Below are 17,684 nucleotides of genomic sequence, written 5' to 3' on the forward strand. Positions count from 1 at the left end.
CCAATCTCTGAAGGGGGTTTGTTACTGTGCTTCGAGCTCGCAGTACAGTCCGTGATTGTAGGTAGTCATGCTTTTCGTTGGGGCCCAGTATTCTTGAACCTTGTTCACTGTAGGAGACTTTTCTCTCTTGGGGTTCATGTGTCTTCAATGGGTCTTCAGTTTTGTGAGAAAGAGATGGGAGCAGGCAGAAGAGAGGACTTCTCAGCCCAGGAGCAAACAGCTTTCTGAGTTCAAATTCTCTGGCAAGTTCAAAAAAAACCCCTGCAACAGTCAGTTAATCATGTGACTAAACTGGTCTGATCACGGCCGTTTGTGTAATCGACCATCTTGGTAGTCAACCTGGAATGCTAGCTCCTCCACCTTCAACGTCTGGTAATCAAAAGCCCATTATGGATTGAATGTATCAGGAATGGTCTTTTGTCCCTTTTAAGCACTGTCTGTTAATATGCAAATGTATTTCCAGTCAAGGGTTTGGTGTTGCTTTCTTTTAAAAAGCAAGTTCTTTCTTTACTCTAGTAACAGTTTAAAAATCAATGTTCATGTGGGTAAATTAATGTGTCTCATTCTTGGCGGGTGGGGCTCTGCATGACAAGCTAAAAAGTGGGGTTCCCTAGGGGTTGCTGTTGGAGCCCCTGCTTTTCTTGTGACATACACATTGGAAATTACAATATCTTTATAATCTTTATATTCAAAAGTATGGAATTTTTATCATGACAGAGATGTTTGACATTACACAAGTATATAGTTTTCCATGGGCAGAGAGGTTGTCCAGCAGTAGTTTTGACGTGGTATGCTGTTAAAAAACCAAGTTTCACCTCATTAACAAGGCATAACTTTTTCGGGGGTCTTTAATGGCGTTATTACAGTGTAAAAGGGGAAGTTCTCGGCAGTTCTAATTTGTCTGTGGTGACTTCAGCCGTACATCCTGTGGAGGGGTAGTGAATCATTGACAGCAATGTCTGGATTTTTACGTTTTAGCTGCGCATATGTAGATGCCTGAAGTTGCTGTCAGTTTCACAGTTGTAATGATGCAGAATGGTGATGGTTTCACTGTCATTACAAATGTAAAATCCAGACAGTAGTTTCAAAAAACTAGATCCCCTTCGTGTGTTGTTAAATAATCTACCATTATCTTTATATTTGCACTGCTTTTTCCTCCTCCCGTATTGTCATCAGCATACATTTTTGCACACTAAATGATATCTGCAATTTGTTGGCCTAATCTACATTCTTCATTATTTGTTCTGCTTATCCAAGCTTTATATCAGTAGGCAAATTGGCTTAGTCTCTGCCCATACTTACAAGTAACTTGGGTGCAATGTCAATAATATCAATTGGCCAAACACTGGCCCCTGAGATATCTCTCTCTCTCTCTCTCTCTTGCGCTCTCTCCTTTCTCCTCATGCAGCTGCTCTTTGTTTTCTTTGATTTGAACTAGCCTTTCATGCTGCCCAGAAGCTTCCCTGCCATGGAACAATCTCCTGCGTGGCACTGTTGAAAGCTTTCCCAAATTTAAATACCTTGGGAGTCAACTTGTGAAGCAGGTTTCCCAGTGCACAACCTTGCTCTCAACAAGCACAGCAGCAGGAATATTACTCCACCATTGTAGCCTTGATTTTTCCAATGCATGCTTGCCAGTGATGAGACTCCATGCCTAGAGTAACATCTTGAAAAATTGCAACTGTAATGCTCCAGTAAGAACCCCTTATCCAGTAAGTCCATTATCTTCTCTAAGAAGTCCTAAAGATCTGTCAGATATCATGGGTGATTCATCCGTTTTTAGTGCTTCAGATTGTTCGTTACCTATTTATTTGTAACTTCTAACATTCTTGCATGTTTTTCCACCTTTATGATAATTCATCCAAGGAATCTAATCAGGCTTTCCTCTATGAATTTTGACATAAAATCTTTGCGCATATCTACCATCTGTGGGTCAATTGATCCCCTGATATGATATTGTTCATGTAATGTGTCCCGGTACTGATGATCAAGTGTAGTTTGGTTTTATGTAAACCTTTATTTTTGGTTAAGAGAATTGGATAAATACTTGAAGGGAAAATGTGGAGGGCTATGGGGAAAGGATAAGTGAGTAGGATTAAGTGACTGTACTAAAGAGCCAGCATGGGTATGGTGGGCGGAATGCATCTGACGCTGTATCATTCTATGATTTTCTGATTCTGAATGGTTGTAACTGCATCAGGAGAGAATGAGTTAAGTGGAATTAGAAAATCTGAGCAGGAGATGTAAATGGTGAACATCTTAAAACAAGTTTTTTTAAAAATTTCGATATTCTCTAGAATACCATTGGAAGATGTGCTTCAAAAGGCATCACCCTATCTCGGTTTAAATGTGAAATCTATTTGAATATTCGAGCTGTCCTTTTGAAAATATTTCAGTGTTTGATGTCAGAGCCAGGGTACCTCAGTAACTATGACAACTGAAAAAGCTACAGATTGGCTGCTGCTGTCATTAGCTTGAGGGTTCATAAGGTATTTACATTATAAAACTATTGATTTTTTAAAGATGAATTTGCAGAGGTTCATTTGTAACTGCATTATTGCAGTTCTTGAACAACTGTAGACAACTCCAGAGGAAGTAATTGTTGCAGGATTTTTTATGTGTGGGTGACAGCACATTTGACGAGTTCTGATGTGGCACTTGTGATATTCTCATTAATCATTGTTACTATATTAGATAAGGGAAAAGAAGATTTTCCAAGGGAATTAGCAAATTAATGTCCAGGGACTCTGTACAGGGTTTACCTTGGAGGAACTAATTTAACGCTGTATATTATTGCACATTATTGCTACAGATGTCCCAGCGTGTTGATGCCCCCTGTGGCTCCCAGACCCACATAAAGAGATCATTTGTGTCAGTGTCTCCAGAGACAACTGTACTAAACATAACTGGTGAAGGAAGTGGCCATTTTTTCTGGCTCGCAGCAAGGCTTAGTAGGTTGGCCCACTTGTCCAGGCAAATTCTGCATTGTTTTGCTTGTGCTGTGCAGTTGCTTCGCCAGTCACTGGAGAGGTTACGGAAGCCAGGAAACAAAGCCACAAATTGACTTGAAAAGCAGCTGCACACTGAATCCACCATCTGATAGAAATGCGATAACTTCACAGTACCAGGCCCCCCAAGTGATATTCTTGAACTACTTTTGCATAAATGGCATCCATGATATGCAGACAGTGGAGTGGAAAGCATAGAGGCTGTCTCTGTGTCAGAAGGGAACATGTATAAAACAAAGGTTTTAGCAATAAAAACAAGAAATGCTGGATCCGCATCCGTTCCAGCATCCGCAGTATTTTGCTTTTATATAAAGGTTTTAGCGAGATGGAGTTCTTCAGTTTTGAAAGGAGATGTCTCAGAGGGAGCCTTATACAGGTATATAAGATATTAACATGACAGAGAAATTAAATTTACAAAGAGGTTACAGGTTCAGGGTTGGGAAGGACAAATGTGGGGCAGATGCCAGGAAGTATTTCTTTACAGGTTGGATGATCAGTAGGTGGGATGGGTTACCAAGAAAAGTGGTTGAGGCCAGGATACCGATTAATTTAAGGAACAGTGAGATGCTATCATAGGAAAATGGTAGGGTTGGTATTCTTTAGGGATAGGATAAAATAGACTTACGGGGCCTTCATCTAAATCTAACTTGTGAATTAAAATTGATATCTTTCGCCTAATTGAAAAATCAGGCGGGACAGAAACAGTTGATCTCAGGACGGGGATTGGTGAGGTGGGTGGTGGTGGTGGTGGGGCGGGGGGGGGGGGGCGGCGTTAGGCACCTGTTAGTGTTATCTACAGTTCTTAAAAAAAAAAGAACATGACCCTTGTGGGAGCAATAGCACATGGATGCTTGTTTATGCAGATGTTCTTTTTAAAATAGAAATGAAAGCTAAACTTTATTTGATTTTCAGTTACCAATGCGATTGGATGATCAATCCTTCTCCCCTTGAAACGAACTTTCTGCTTAAAAGCTGGGCAGGTGGCCCCTCTAACTGCAATATAAATGCAGCAAGACTTGGACAATATCCAGGCTTGGGCTGATAAGTGGCAAGTAACATTCGCGCCACACAAGTGCCAGGCAATGACCGTCTTCAACAAGAGAGAATCTAACCATCTCCCCTTGACATTCAACGGCATTACCATCGCTGAATCCCCCACTATCAACATCCTAGGGGCTACCATTGACCAGAAACTGAACTGGAGTTGCCATATAAATACCGTGGCTACAAGAGCAGGTCAGAGGCTAGGAATCCTGTGGCGAGTAACTCACCTCCTGACTCCCCAAAGCCTGTCCACCATCTACAAGGCACAAGTCAGGAGTGTGATGGAATACTCTCCACTTGCCTGGATGGGTGCAGCTCCAACAACACTCAAGAAGCTCGACACCATCCAGGACAAAGCAGCCCGCTTGATTGGCACCCCATCCACAAACATTCACTCCCACCACCACCAACGCACAGTGGCAGCAGTGTGTACCATCTACAAGATGTATTCCAGCAACGCACCAAGGCTTCTTAGACAGCACCTTCCAAACCCGCGACCTCTACCAACTAGAAGGACAAGGGCAGCAAATGCATGGGAACACCACCACCTGCAAGTTCCCCTCCAACTCACACACCATCCTGACTTGGAACTATATCGCCGTTCCTTCACTGTAGCTGGGTCAAGATCCTGGAACTCCCTCCCTAACAGCACTGTGGGTATACCTACCCCACATGGACTGCAGCTGTTCAAGAAGGCACCTTCTTGAGGGCAATTAGGGATGAGCAATAAATGCTGGCCTGGCCAGTGACTCCCACATCCCATGAATGAATAAAAGAAAAATATAAATTTACCATATTTTAACGGAGTAGAATTACTGCTTTATAGCTTTGCTGACGAGAGCTTAACAGCCCTGAAAATCCAAAAAAACTTGTAATCACTGTGATATTACTAAGTTGAAATCTGCCAGGGTTTCCACTCTGATAGATAACAGTAGTGCTGTATCTGATGTAAGTAACAGTTTTGTGATATTTATCTCATTTTTTTCAGTTAAACCCTTTTGTTGGAAATTATTTAGGAAAACATGGACTGTTGAAATTGATACTGATTCTTATTGTATTTTTGCTGTTTACACTTGTAAAAGTAGAAGGTAAAATTAATATCTCATGCCTCAAAAATTGAGAATTGAATTTTGATTTATTTATGGTGCATATTTAAAAGTAAACTTGCTTGATGTATCATGCATTCTCATTATTTTCAGTATTTCTGTTATTATTTAAAATAAATTGAAATTCATTTCTATGTTTGGGGTTAACTGTATCCACAATAGTCAACATGACTGTCAATTCCTGTTGTTTAACTATGTTAAATGGGTGGTTGATGGTCGGCACAGACTCGGTGGGCCGAAGGGCCTGTTTCAGTGCTGTATCTCTAAACTAAACTAAACTAAACTAAATCTTGGCATATTGCTTTGCCCCCAAAGCATAGTTGGCTGCTTTTCTGACTGTTTTAAGAGGTAAATATCTCTTCAACATACTCATTGTACAACTACCGACATGAATTTGTATGTATCAGAATGCTTTAATGTGAGTACCCAATGTTGTTATCCTATTGGGTTCTGACATTTCAGCATAAGCAACAGTTTTACATTGTCTCAGAACAACTTTAATTTTTAAAAGTATTATGTGGTGGATTAAAACTACATGAATGCATTTCTAACATTATGAACATTTTAAAGAAGAAATGGGATGGAATCGGTGGCGAGGGTATAGAGTTAGAGTATAGAGTGGGGGACAGAGATGATTTTGATCTTTCCAATGTTTAACTGAGGAAAGTTGTGACTCAGGGAAGCAGCCTGACAGCGCTGGAGGTGAAGTGAGTGGAACGGCCAAGATATTGTTTGTGAGGTAGAGCACACATGCCAAAGCTAATCTCATGGCTTCTGATGATGTTGCCTTTGGAAAGAATATATGTGAGGAAGAGGAGAGGGCCAAGGATCCTTGGGGAACTCCTGAGTTATGCCATGGTAGGAATTATAAGTAAGATGTTATGCATATATATTTATGGTAGAAGTTACACTGTTCAGGCATTTGAAAGGAAAACAAATGCTTGCAATCTCTTAAAATTATTAGTCCTTTGCAATAACATGTATATACAAGGTAATTAAATAGTTGTTGGCCGGCATGCTGAACGGCTTGCTTCCATGCTGTAAATTTGTATGATTTTATAATTTTTTAATACTTCTCATTACTGCAGGAGCTACTTTGGTCTGCGCTAACCCTAGAAGGTTCCAAAATGAATTGCTTCCCAATTTGAGCAAATCAGGTCATTCACTTAGCTCAAAAGCAGTTTGAGGCTCCTTGGAATTTTTTTTAAAAAAGGCTCAATTCAAAAGATTGGTTCAGGTGTAAGCAGAACCAAACCAATCGCCTTATATGTTTACGTTTGAATTATTTGACTTGATTCCTGTCTCTTGGAGATCATCAGGCAAGCCCCTCAATATTTGGAATGATTTAGGCTGGGCAAATGAAATTTAATGCAGCTGCTTTTTAACTCTTTATGCGTTATTGGATTTGAAGGAACAGCTAAACTTAAAAGTACTTGATTTTTGTAGCAATTCACTGACTGCACCAAAAAATACTTAAGTCGAGAATAAAACTCCACCATAAGGCACCAGTTAAAGGTTGCGCATTTTAGCAAGCTAGCTTGATGGCTTTCTAAACACGGCAAGATGATAATTCCTCATGCTAATGGCAGTTTTCTGCCTGCAGTAGCACAAGTTATGGTTCGGTCTGATGTCTCTCAAATAGTTAAAATATCATGCAAATAGTGATAACAGTTTTGTTCTGTGCTTTGTACAGTAATGTTATTGGCTCAGTGAATCCTGCCCAATTCATTCCAATTGAATGTGAACTAATTATCTCACTCATGAAGTACAGACCACAACAATGCATTTTGATATTTTTACAGCCAGTGATTATTAAACACATTCTGTAAAGCATGATTTTGTCTATTTAAATGTGTAGATTACTGTGCTGTGCATAGGCTGGTCTGACTTGATAATGTGTTGATAGCTAAAATTGCTTTCAAATTTATAATAAAGTTGATTAACACAACCTTTGCAGGGAGCACCTTCTAATGGATTTTATCTATTTATTGGTATCGTAATATTATGACTGAGTAGGGCAATGACTTGAAAAAGGTGACAATAGTCATGTACACCACCACTTAGTTGTAACTGAATAATGTGCAATGTATAAATTATTCATCCCTACAACTTGTGTTTGCTTATAGTTTATGGAATTTTAGTGTTGTGCTCTTCATGTGCTGTTTAAGATATGTGCTGCTGAAGGGCACAGGATAAATATTGTAGATTTTGAACAAATTACCCTTTTTTACGCGACACTAGACTTTAATTGTCCAGCTAGCAATACATGTGGCTTTGCAGTCCATCTGATAGTGTTTTTCAGCCTTTGGGATTTCCAGGAACGCTTGATTGCTTACAATTATCCATCTCTGGAACAGTGTGTAGTCACTTCAGCTGTTACAGCACTTTAACCAATTTTAGTCAGAGAAGCAGAGAAAGTCAGGGCTGTGGGAATTTATCATGAAGCACATTTTTAGCACATCATAATGTACATAATTTTACAAATTGACATATTTTTCCTCCTATATCAGCTCTATTTTCTTCTCCCCTTGTCCAGTCCCTTCCCACTTACATACGTGACTCTTGCGATGCTCTCGTCACTATAACAGTTGCCAGTTTCCTGGACAGTCCTGTTTGTGGATTTTGGGAAGGAGGTAAAAGTGGGCTGCCAGGGTTATGGAACTATGAGGTTGGAAGCTGTAAAGGGAAGATCGCCCAAGGAGATGAGGTCAGTGACAGTATTGGAGACAGTGGCTTGATGTTCGGTGGTGGGGTCATGGTCCAGGGGGAGGTAGGAAGAAGTATCTGAGAGTTGGCGCTCAACCTCAGCAAGGTAGAAATCGGTATACCAGACAACAACAGCTCCACCCTTGTCAGATCACAATGTCAGGGTTAGGCCTGAGAGAACAGAGTGCAGCATGTTCAGAGGGAGACAGGTTAAAGTGAGTGAGGGGAGCGGAGAAAATAAGACGGCTGATGTCACGCCGACCATTCTCCTTTCCTGCACTTCTGCTCTCATCCCTTCCCCACCCTCCAGTAACTAGGATAGGGTTCTCCTTGTCCTCATCCACCCTATCAGCCTTCATATTCAACTCTGTCATTTCTGCCACCTCCAGCATAATGCCACCACCAAACACATTTTCCCCTCCCCTCCCCTCCCCTTACAGCGTTCCGAGGGACCGTTCGCCCTGCGATACCTTGATCTACTCAGTCACTCCCAACACCCCATCCCTTTCCTGTGGCACGTTTTCATGCAAGCATTAGAGATGCAACACTTGCCCTTTTACCTCCTCCCTTCTCATCCAGGTGAAACAGTGATATACTTGTACTTTCTATTTAGTATGTGGTCTGCTGTGTATTGGGGAGACCAAATGCACACTGGGTGACCGCTTTACGGAACACCTCCATTCAGTCCGCAAACATGATCCTGAGCTTCTGGCCGCCTGTCATTTTAATTCTGCACCTAGCTCCCACTCGGACTTTTCTGTTCTTGACCTTCTGCAGTGTTCTCATGAAACTCAACGCAAGCTCCAGAAACAGCACCTCATCTTTCAGTTGGACACTGTACAGCCTTCTAGACTCAGCATTGAGTTCAACAATTTTAGATCATGACTTCTGCCCCTATTTTATCTCTTTTTTCTTGCTGGGTTTTGTTTTTTTCCCTTTTTTTTTTGCTTTCGGTTGCCTTTCACATCTCCCTCCCTGTAGGCGCATCTTTTGTTTCTTCACTGGGCCCAATACCACTCCCTTTTGCCTTGCACCATCAGCATCTTTTGTCACTTAATCACTCTTGCCTTCCACTCTGTCACGGACCTTCACTTTTGTTCTTTTTCCCATCCTCCCCTCTTTACTTGCTTAAAACCTATTACATTCCTAACTTTTCCCAGTTCTGGTGAAAGGTCACTGACCTGAAAGGTTAACTGTTTTACTCTCCACAGATGCACCCTGACATGAAGAGTTTTTACACCATTTAAACAATTTGTCATGTTAGGTCCCCACCTGCCAAGAATGAGGCACCTGAATTTTTTCATGAACTTTGATTTTAAACTGTCGCTGGAGTTGAGAAAGGACTTGTTAAACAGATCAGCCGTGGCTGGAAAAGACATTTGCATGTTAACAGATCGTGTTTGGAAGGACAAAGCAGCCATTCCCTGACATTCAACCCACAATGGACTTTTGATAAGCAGACGTTGAAGTTGGGGGAGCTCTCATTCCAGGTTGACTGCCAAAATGGCCGAATACACAAACGGACATAGTCAAACCAGCTAGTCACATGACAAACTGCTGGGCAACCTGAGTTTTTTGCATTTGTACAAACAGTTTGGACAGAGTGTCTGTTTCCTCCTGGACTGAGAAGGTCTCTCTCCTGTCTGCTGCCATCTCTTTCTCATAAGCCTCTGAATCCACTGAAGACACATAAACCCCAAGAGAGAAAAGTCTGCTACAGCGAACAAGGTTTAAGAATAATACAGGGCCCCAACGAAAAGCAAGATCCATCTACAATCAAGGACACTACAGTGAGCTCGAAGAACTGTAACAGCTCTTCAGATATTGCCTCAAAATTTTCCACTTTATTTTTCTTCTCTTTTCTGTCCCAACTGCATGTGTGTATCATGTGTGCATGCTAGCCTGGGCATGTTGTGTATCCATAGGCGTTAACCGAATTAGAGTTTAAGTTTAATAAATTTCAACTTTTCGTCTTTAAACCTAAGAAAGCCTGTTTGTGCTGGTTTCTTTGCCTTATAATTGGAAAGCGGTGAACAAGGATTCACAAGGGGGGAGCTAAAAACACTGCGTGTTTAAAATTAAACCCTCTACGGTAAGGCCAGGTGAAGGCTGAAGGGGAACCTTAGACCTCTTTCTCACCTGGTCATAACACAATAACAACATTAACTATTTATTAGAAATAATATGTCTTAACTACTAATAAGATAAATCTATACATGAAAAAACCCTTTATTCCCTTAACCCTCATGCACACGCACATACATTCAAAAAGAAACGGTTAACTGTTTTCAAAAGGGGGTTTTGGATTATAACTCTTTCTTACGGATAGAAGGATTAATAAATAATTCAGGTTCACGTTCCAGTCGGATGTTTTCGGTACACTGAGGTGTCCCAGAGTCAAATAGTCAGATGCCACTCGAAGTCTCTCTAGGCGAGGTTGGTGAACAGTCTATGATGGGTAGGTGTTCACGGCAATTTAACTGCAGCAGGCATCCCATAGGTCTTCCATCAGGGGTGTAGCAACAGGTCTGCTTGGGTATTGAAGCAGCAGTCTAGCAGTCGAAAAAACTACAGATTTCAGGATTTTATAAGAGCACAGGAGGCAGCAGGAATTTTGCTGGATGCAGAAATTCTTCAGAGACTGGAGGCAACAGGAATGTGCCAACTTTCAAATGCAGAATTCCTTTTCAAGAGATGCGAGTCTCATTTACAGAGTGTGGTAACACCTTTCTGGGTCTTGTCTCTCTGACTCCAGGCAGGTCAAGCAAAGATTTCGAATGCCTGCTCTTTGTCCAATTCACAGGCTTTTAAAGGGTCCAAAGTGAAAAAAAGCACCTTACTGAACATGGTCACATGTCCAGACACAGTGTCTCCGCCTTGTCACTCAAGCTGCTCTGAAGAAAGGTCAACCCCTTTTGATTTCCTTGAAACTGCGGACCTTCCTGTCCTTTTACACGTTTAACTTTCTTTCAAAACACCCATAAAGTTCAACTCTTTGTTCTGAACTTCCTTTCAAAACATTGCTGGAATTCCAATTATTTTTGCAGGTGTCTTTCACTGAGCAACATCCTTTCTTTAGTTTTTTTTTTGAAACACATAGAAGTCCAAGATTTTAGTACAAAAATAAAACCTTTTGTGGCAATCCAGATAGAAGTTGATACTTTTTGTAAATTTGAATGCTTTCAAGTTTTGCATGTTTATTATAGGTGCATTATCAGTGTCTCAAACTGTTCGGCAATAGATAGATCTTAAAATGTGCTGATTTAGGAGGTTGGGCAGCAGCGAACAATCCTCATGATCATTTCATATTTTAGCCAGTTATTGGGGGTGAGGAAGAGAGAGGAGACCAAGTAATAGCCTTTCTCATTTTGTTCTCGATCTGCGAGTTTCTTGCTTGAAAGTGTCTTTTGTTAGTTTCCTGTATTTAACTGCCCTCTTCTGAAGGGATTGACTCTTGGGGCATGTTTGTAGGTATCCTCAACTACCTCAATCAAATGGCTATTCTTCATGTGTGAACCTAAACAGTGAGTGTTGACAGATTCTTGTATTCATGGGGGATGTCATTATCAAGTCTTTTTCTGTCTTGAACCAATGCTCATAAATATGATTTTAGCAGCAGGGATTGCTGGGTGGTGAGTTGGACTGTGAATTGTTGCTGGTTATCCTAGCTCTCGTCCTTTGATTCTGAAACCACTTGTAGTGCTCTGAGTGCAATCCCTGCCACTTGGACAGGTATCAAACCAGGGACCTTCCAGTTTGTATGGCCGAAATGCTGCCTTTGTCAAGTGGTAATTGCGGTCATTCCGTTTGTTTATATAATTCATGTACAGCTTTGTCTTTTGTTTATTTTCTAATAATTAATTTAAACTGCATTTAAAAAGCTTTCATTTTACTTTTAAATATGGATGTTTGGAGAGTTGCATTTATTTTTATGAAATTGCTCTTTGCTAGTCTGGGTACTGCTCTAGGTTTTTAAATGTAATGTAGCTGCAAAGGTAAAAGAAAAGCAATCCTGTAATTTAATATTTTAATTTTTCAGAATTATTCCTCCCCCATCACTCTGGCAAATAAAACACTCTGTACATTAACAGGATTTTCTCGCTGGGTTGAATGGTCTTTGCTCACCCCGAAAAATGTGCTCAGTTGCTCCCATTACTCTGCATTTTCAGATTCACCACCCCATGGATGCACTTTCATTTCTTCCATAGATTTGCACAGTGTCTGTGTCTCTTGTATAACGTATGTTAATTTCCAGCTGCAAAGTGATTTATCACAATGTTTTTCACATTCAACAGCCTCCTGATGTAATATTTTTAATACTTAATTTGCTGTGATGTGCTTGATGCCTGCATTCATGCTGTGGGGTTCACGGTGTTTTTTGTTTACTGTTACAAATTTGACAGCTCATTTTACAGCATAGTTCACATGGTATTCCCATTTCTCTTAAAGGTTCACAGTTACATTTTCCCTCATTTCCCAGAACAGTTTCTCAGAACACTATTTTGCAGTGATTTCCCATGAGTGCTTGTAGGAACTTGCTGTGATCTTGTTTCTGATGTACCATCTATTGTTTAAGGTTGTTTCAATTGGAACTCTGTAAATTCCTTGAATTCTCCAGAACACAATGAAGGTCATTTCACTTTAAAAGTGAATGGAAATGCATGCCCCAGACAACACCACCACAACAACTTGTATTGGTATAGCACCTTTAACGTAATAAACCATCCCAAGGCACTTCACAGGAGCATCATGGGGCAAACTTTGACCGAGCCACATAAGGCACTATTTGGTGCAGATGGCCAAAAGCTTGGTTGAAGAGGTGAGTTTTAAGGAGCGTCTTAAAGGAGGAGAGAGGTAGAGAGGCAGCAAGCTTTGGGTGGGGTAGGGCAGAAGAATTCCAGAGCTTGGGGCCTAGGCAGCTGAAGGCACACAACTAACGGTGGAGTGATTAAAATCAGGGATGCTCAAGAGGCCAGAATTATGAGTGCAGATATCTCCGAGGGTTGTGGAGCTGGAGGAAATTACAGAGATAGCGAAGCCATGGAAGGATTTGAAAACAAGGATGAGGATTTTAAAATCAAGGCTAGGATTAACACTATTATTTTGCCTTAATCACAATATCTTTTATCATGGTATCTATTTATATTGTTTAATATTGGATTGAGCGAGGGAACCATAGTATATATAGCATTTTGGTAAGAATTGTTTGTTGATGCTAAAAGCTGTGTTTCATGAGTGAATGCTATTAAAGAACAACACCTAGAATGAATGTTAACTCTCTTCAGTAGGTGGGAAATGAGCGGAGAAGCTGTTAAAATGGAGCAGCTCCATTTCCTGTTCCATTCTCGGCAATTGCCCATTTGATGGCGCATGAGGCTCCCAAGATTTTAGTCAGGATGGTGTGTAACTTAGAGGGGAACCTGGAGAGGATGACTTTCCCATCCAGCTGTGGCCCATGCTCTTCTAAATGGTGGAGATGACAGTTTGGAAAGGAAACCTTGGAGGCTCACTGCAGTGCAGCCTGTTGACAGTACACAATTGCCAGTGGTGGAACAGGTGTATGTTTAGGGTAGTGGTTGAGATGCCAATCAAATGGACCGCTTTGTCATGAATGGTGTCAAGGTTCTTGAGATGTTGTTTCATCTGTGCTCTTCCAGGCAAGTGGAAAGAATTTCCAGTCCTAACTTCTGCTCTGTAGATGGTGAAGTTGTTTTGAGGGTGTCAGGCATTTGCAGCAGAATACTTAGGTGCTGACTTGCTCTAATAGCCTCAGCATTTATGGCCTGGTCCAGCAGAGTTTCTGTTCAATAGTAACCCTAGGATGTTGATTGTGTGGGACTCAGTGATAATACCATTGAATGTCATGGTGTGGTAGACAGTCTCTGTCATTGGAGATGGTCATTGTCTGGCACATGTGTGACACAAATGTTACTTAGCACTTATCAGCCTAAGCTTCTGGATATTGTCCAGGTTTTGCTGTATGCCAGCAATGGGCGGCTTCATTATTAGAGAAATTTTGAACGGAGCTGAACACTTATCAGCTACAGTCCCATTCTGACTTCATAATGGAGGTAGCATCATTGATGAAGTTGCTGAAGATAGTTGAACTTAGAATATAGCCCTGAGGAACTCCTGCAGTGAATCCTAGGGCTGAGGTGATTAGTCTCTAATCACTACAACCATCTTCCTTTGTGCTAGTCAGGACTCCAGCCAGTGGAGGGTTTACCCTCTGATTCCTATTGATATCTATTTTACTGGAACTCATTGGTGCCACACTTGGTCAAATGCTGCCTTGATTGTCAAGTGCAATGACTCTTACCCAGAATTTATTTCTTGTGTCATGTTTGGACCAAGGCTGCAATGAGGACTGAAGCCAAGTGACCCTGGTGGAACCCAAACTGAACATTGGTGAGTAGTTGCCACTTCCTAGCTGTGGCAGCGATTCCTTCCATCACTTTGCGGATGATTAGATGGTAGTTGGCCGTGTTGGATTTGTCCTGCTTTTTGTGGACAGCAAATAACTGAGCTATTTCCAACGTTGTCGGTTAGGTGCCAGTGTTGTAGCTGTACTGAAACAACTTGGCCAATGCGTGTGCTCCATTTTAAAGAATAATTTAGTTGCTGTATGCGGGACAGTGAATTTCTAACACTTTGTGTAGCCAAGGCTATTTCAAGTGCTGAATGACTGACATATTAATCCGAGAATGATGGCGAAAGCTGAACCGATTTTAAGGGGATTAAGGGCCTGTTTAATAAATAATTACATTTCATCCATTTGTGCTTCGTGACTGCTGCAGCAGCTTGCAAGCTGATGCTTTGTTGGTGACTGTTAAATTGTAAACCTGTAAGATCACAAAGCTTTTTTCTGTTTAAAAAAAAAATTGTACTTGATCCTGTGTACTGAACAGTTTTATCAAACAAAAGGAATGAATGTATTTTAAAATGCCTGTAACAAGTGCTGTCCTTGGTATTTTGAAACTGAGCATTGTAATGAAGAGGATTTTTAATGTGGTTGGTTTAGTGCATATGTGTTTGTGTAGGGATAGACTAGTATTAGTGACACGTGTATTATTAATAAACAGAAGATAAAGCAGATGATGTCACTGTGTGTAACACATTAGTGATTTTCTAATTTTATTTTTGTTTGGCTAAAACAATTTCATACTAACGATTTGTATTTAGTGTGATGTGGTCAGCTGACATTGCTTTTGTGGCTCCTGGTGGTGGAAGAACCCAAAACTAGTCCCCCCTCCCCAAGAGGGATTTAGTCCATTCCTTTTAGAGAGGTTCATTTTGGCTCCCTGTCAGCGCCAGGATGCTGGCAGTGATTTTGTCATGGTTACAATAGAGTGTGGTAACAAACGGCAGCCATGAAAGCCCAGCGGGAAAGACTCCGAATTCCAGGGTTGACCTTGGAGTAAGTATTCCTCTGTTTAATAAATGATTTGGAATGATTCTGGGGTTGATATTTCTGAGCCTGTGTGCTGACAATTCCTTTATTTTACTCTGAGGTTTAAGGAGACACGTTTTCCATGTACATACTGCAGCTATGAATAATTACTGTATCTGCTTTACGCCACAGCTCTGCAGCCTTGTATGACAGGCAGTCGCATAATCAGCACATCAGTGCTAAGAGGAAAAGAAACCTTGTTGGGGGTGGAAAATAAATCTTACTGGCATATGGTAAATTAATGTATCTTCATGCTACAATCAAATGGAATGCTACTGTAGATCCTGCAGTTATTTGCTAATATAAAATGCAATGCCAATCAAACACTGTCTCCATCCCTTAGAAGTAGCAGAGCATGAATGGTGCATAGCAAAAAAGAGAAATTAAGAGACAGGAGAATATGAACTAGAATAACAATATACCTGCATCATAAATGTTTCAAGTTAGATTTTATAATTTGGCATTTACTGCCTTTGTATGTTTAAGTGATTATTGTTGATGATGCAGATTAATGCAAGTTGTAAAATTCAAGTGCGATTGTACATATGCACTGGTACAAATGTTTTTTTCATTTCCTTTTTAAAATTATGCAAGGTCTCCTTGCCTGCATTTCCCTCCCACCCTAGGCCATAACCTGCAAAAAGGGTAGATAACAACTTGATTCCAGGTTCTTACCTATGCTGCTGTCAAATCAGCAGCTGCAAAATGCACATGAACACTGTGGGTAGACGTGCCCTCAGATTTATTTTATTATTAATCCCTGGGGAAGCTATATAGCCTGGCTAAAATGAGAACTCTGCACACAGGGAAGGACCAATCTTCTAACTATATGGTGCAGTATGCCAGTGTACTAACATACTGTGCCATCAGAGCTGTCTAATTAATATCCTGACTGTAAGTTTCCATTTGAACATGGATTTCATAAGTAAATTACATATTTTGCAGTCAGTAGGATGTTGGATATTTGTACTGGGCCTCAGATTCCGTTCTTACTATTAACTGCTGTTTAAGTCAGATATCTGTAGTGGAAGTTGAGCTGGTAGGAATGTGGCCCATCTTTTGAAGAGGAAAATAGGACGGGGAGGGGGGGTGGGGGTGTGGGGTGGTGCTGTGGAGGGGGGTGATCCCATTTCCCATGTAGTCTGCAAGCAATTGGCCAGCATTGAAGCATGTTATTCCAGAGTCCATTGAGACCCCAAAATCTGCAATACTTGATTCTGCAATCTGAGAAATGATAAATTGGTGGCAAGGTTATAGAAAAGACAATGATGCAAGCAAAAAGTTATTAAATTGAAGTAATTAAAGTATTTTTAAATTGCAAAACATCTTAGTACTTAATTATTCAGTACTCTTACACACTGATTATGTTCACATTCTAATTTTTAGTTGCTTGTTCAGTGTAAACCAAGCATTGCACAAATGCATCTTAAACCATATATATGCAACTAACTAGTTTTGCAGAATAATATGAAAGCAATCCATAATGTTCTTTGAAATTGTTTTTGTATTCCCTACTCATCAATGTCCTGTCAAACATGTACTAAATGATTTTATCAATTGTGTTCCTGTTTGATATATAGGAACTTATTTTGAATACATAGATAAAAACAAATAATCTGCATTACTTCAATGTATTGACCACTTACCAACACTATATGTTGCCTAAATATCGCTGCTTTGTGTTCCTTGCACATGTGGTATCTGTCTTTCTGGCTACCACACAAATTCTCCAATACATCCATCTTTGTACATCTTGCTGCTACTGCAAGGATCCAATTAGTGAGAAGAAAAAAATGGCCCACTTAATACTGGTAACTTTCATTTTTTTAGAAATAATTCAAAGCATAATCACTAGATAATATCTTTTCTTGAGCCCAACATTCTTTCAGAATTTAAGCAGGACTTTTTTTTTAAATGGGAAATGCAAACATTTGAGTAACTGCTCACTGTTCTTACAAAGGCTCTGGGCCCTGACAATATTCCGGCAATAACACTGAAGACCTGCGCTTCAGAACTAGCTGTCCCCCTAGCCAAGCTGTTCCAGTACAGCTACAACACTGGCATCTACCCTGCAATGTGGAAAATTGCCCAGGTATGTCCTGTACACAAAAAGCAGGACAAGTCCAACCCGGCCAATTACCTCCCCATCAGTCTACTCTCAATCATCAGTAAAGTGATGGAAGGTGTCATCAACAGTGCCATCAAGCGGTACTTGCTTAGCAATAACCTGCTCAGTGATGTTCAGTTTGGGTTCCGCAAGGGCCACTCAGCTCCTGACCTCATTACAGCCTTGGTTCAAACATGGACAAAAGAGTTGAACTCAAGAGGTGAGTTGAGAGTGACTACCCTTGACATCAAGGCAGCATTTGA

The 17,684-nt window shown here is 40.7% G+C and overlaps 1 protein-coding gene across 4 annotated transcripts in view; it reads left to right on the forward strand.

Moving 5' to 3' along the window:
* Positions 1–17,684, forward strand: part of mast4 (microtubule associated serine/threonine kinase family member 4) — a 575,541-nt gene that overhangs the window by 283,588 nt on the left and 274,269 nt on the right. The gene's annotated exons all lie outside the window — the stretch shown is intronic.

Source organism: Heterodontus francisci, chromosome 4, assembly GCF_036365525.1.
Source record: "Heterodontus francisci isolate sHetFra1 chromosome 4, sHetFra1.hap1, whole genome shotgun sequence".
In the NCBI taxonomy this organism is placed as follows: Eukaryota; Metazoa; Chordata; class Chondrichthyes; order Heterodontiformes; family Heterodontidae; genus Heterodontus; species Heterodontus francisci.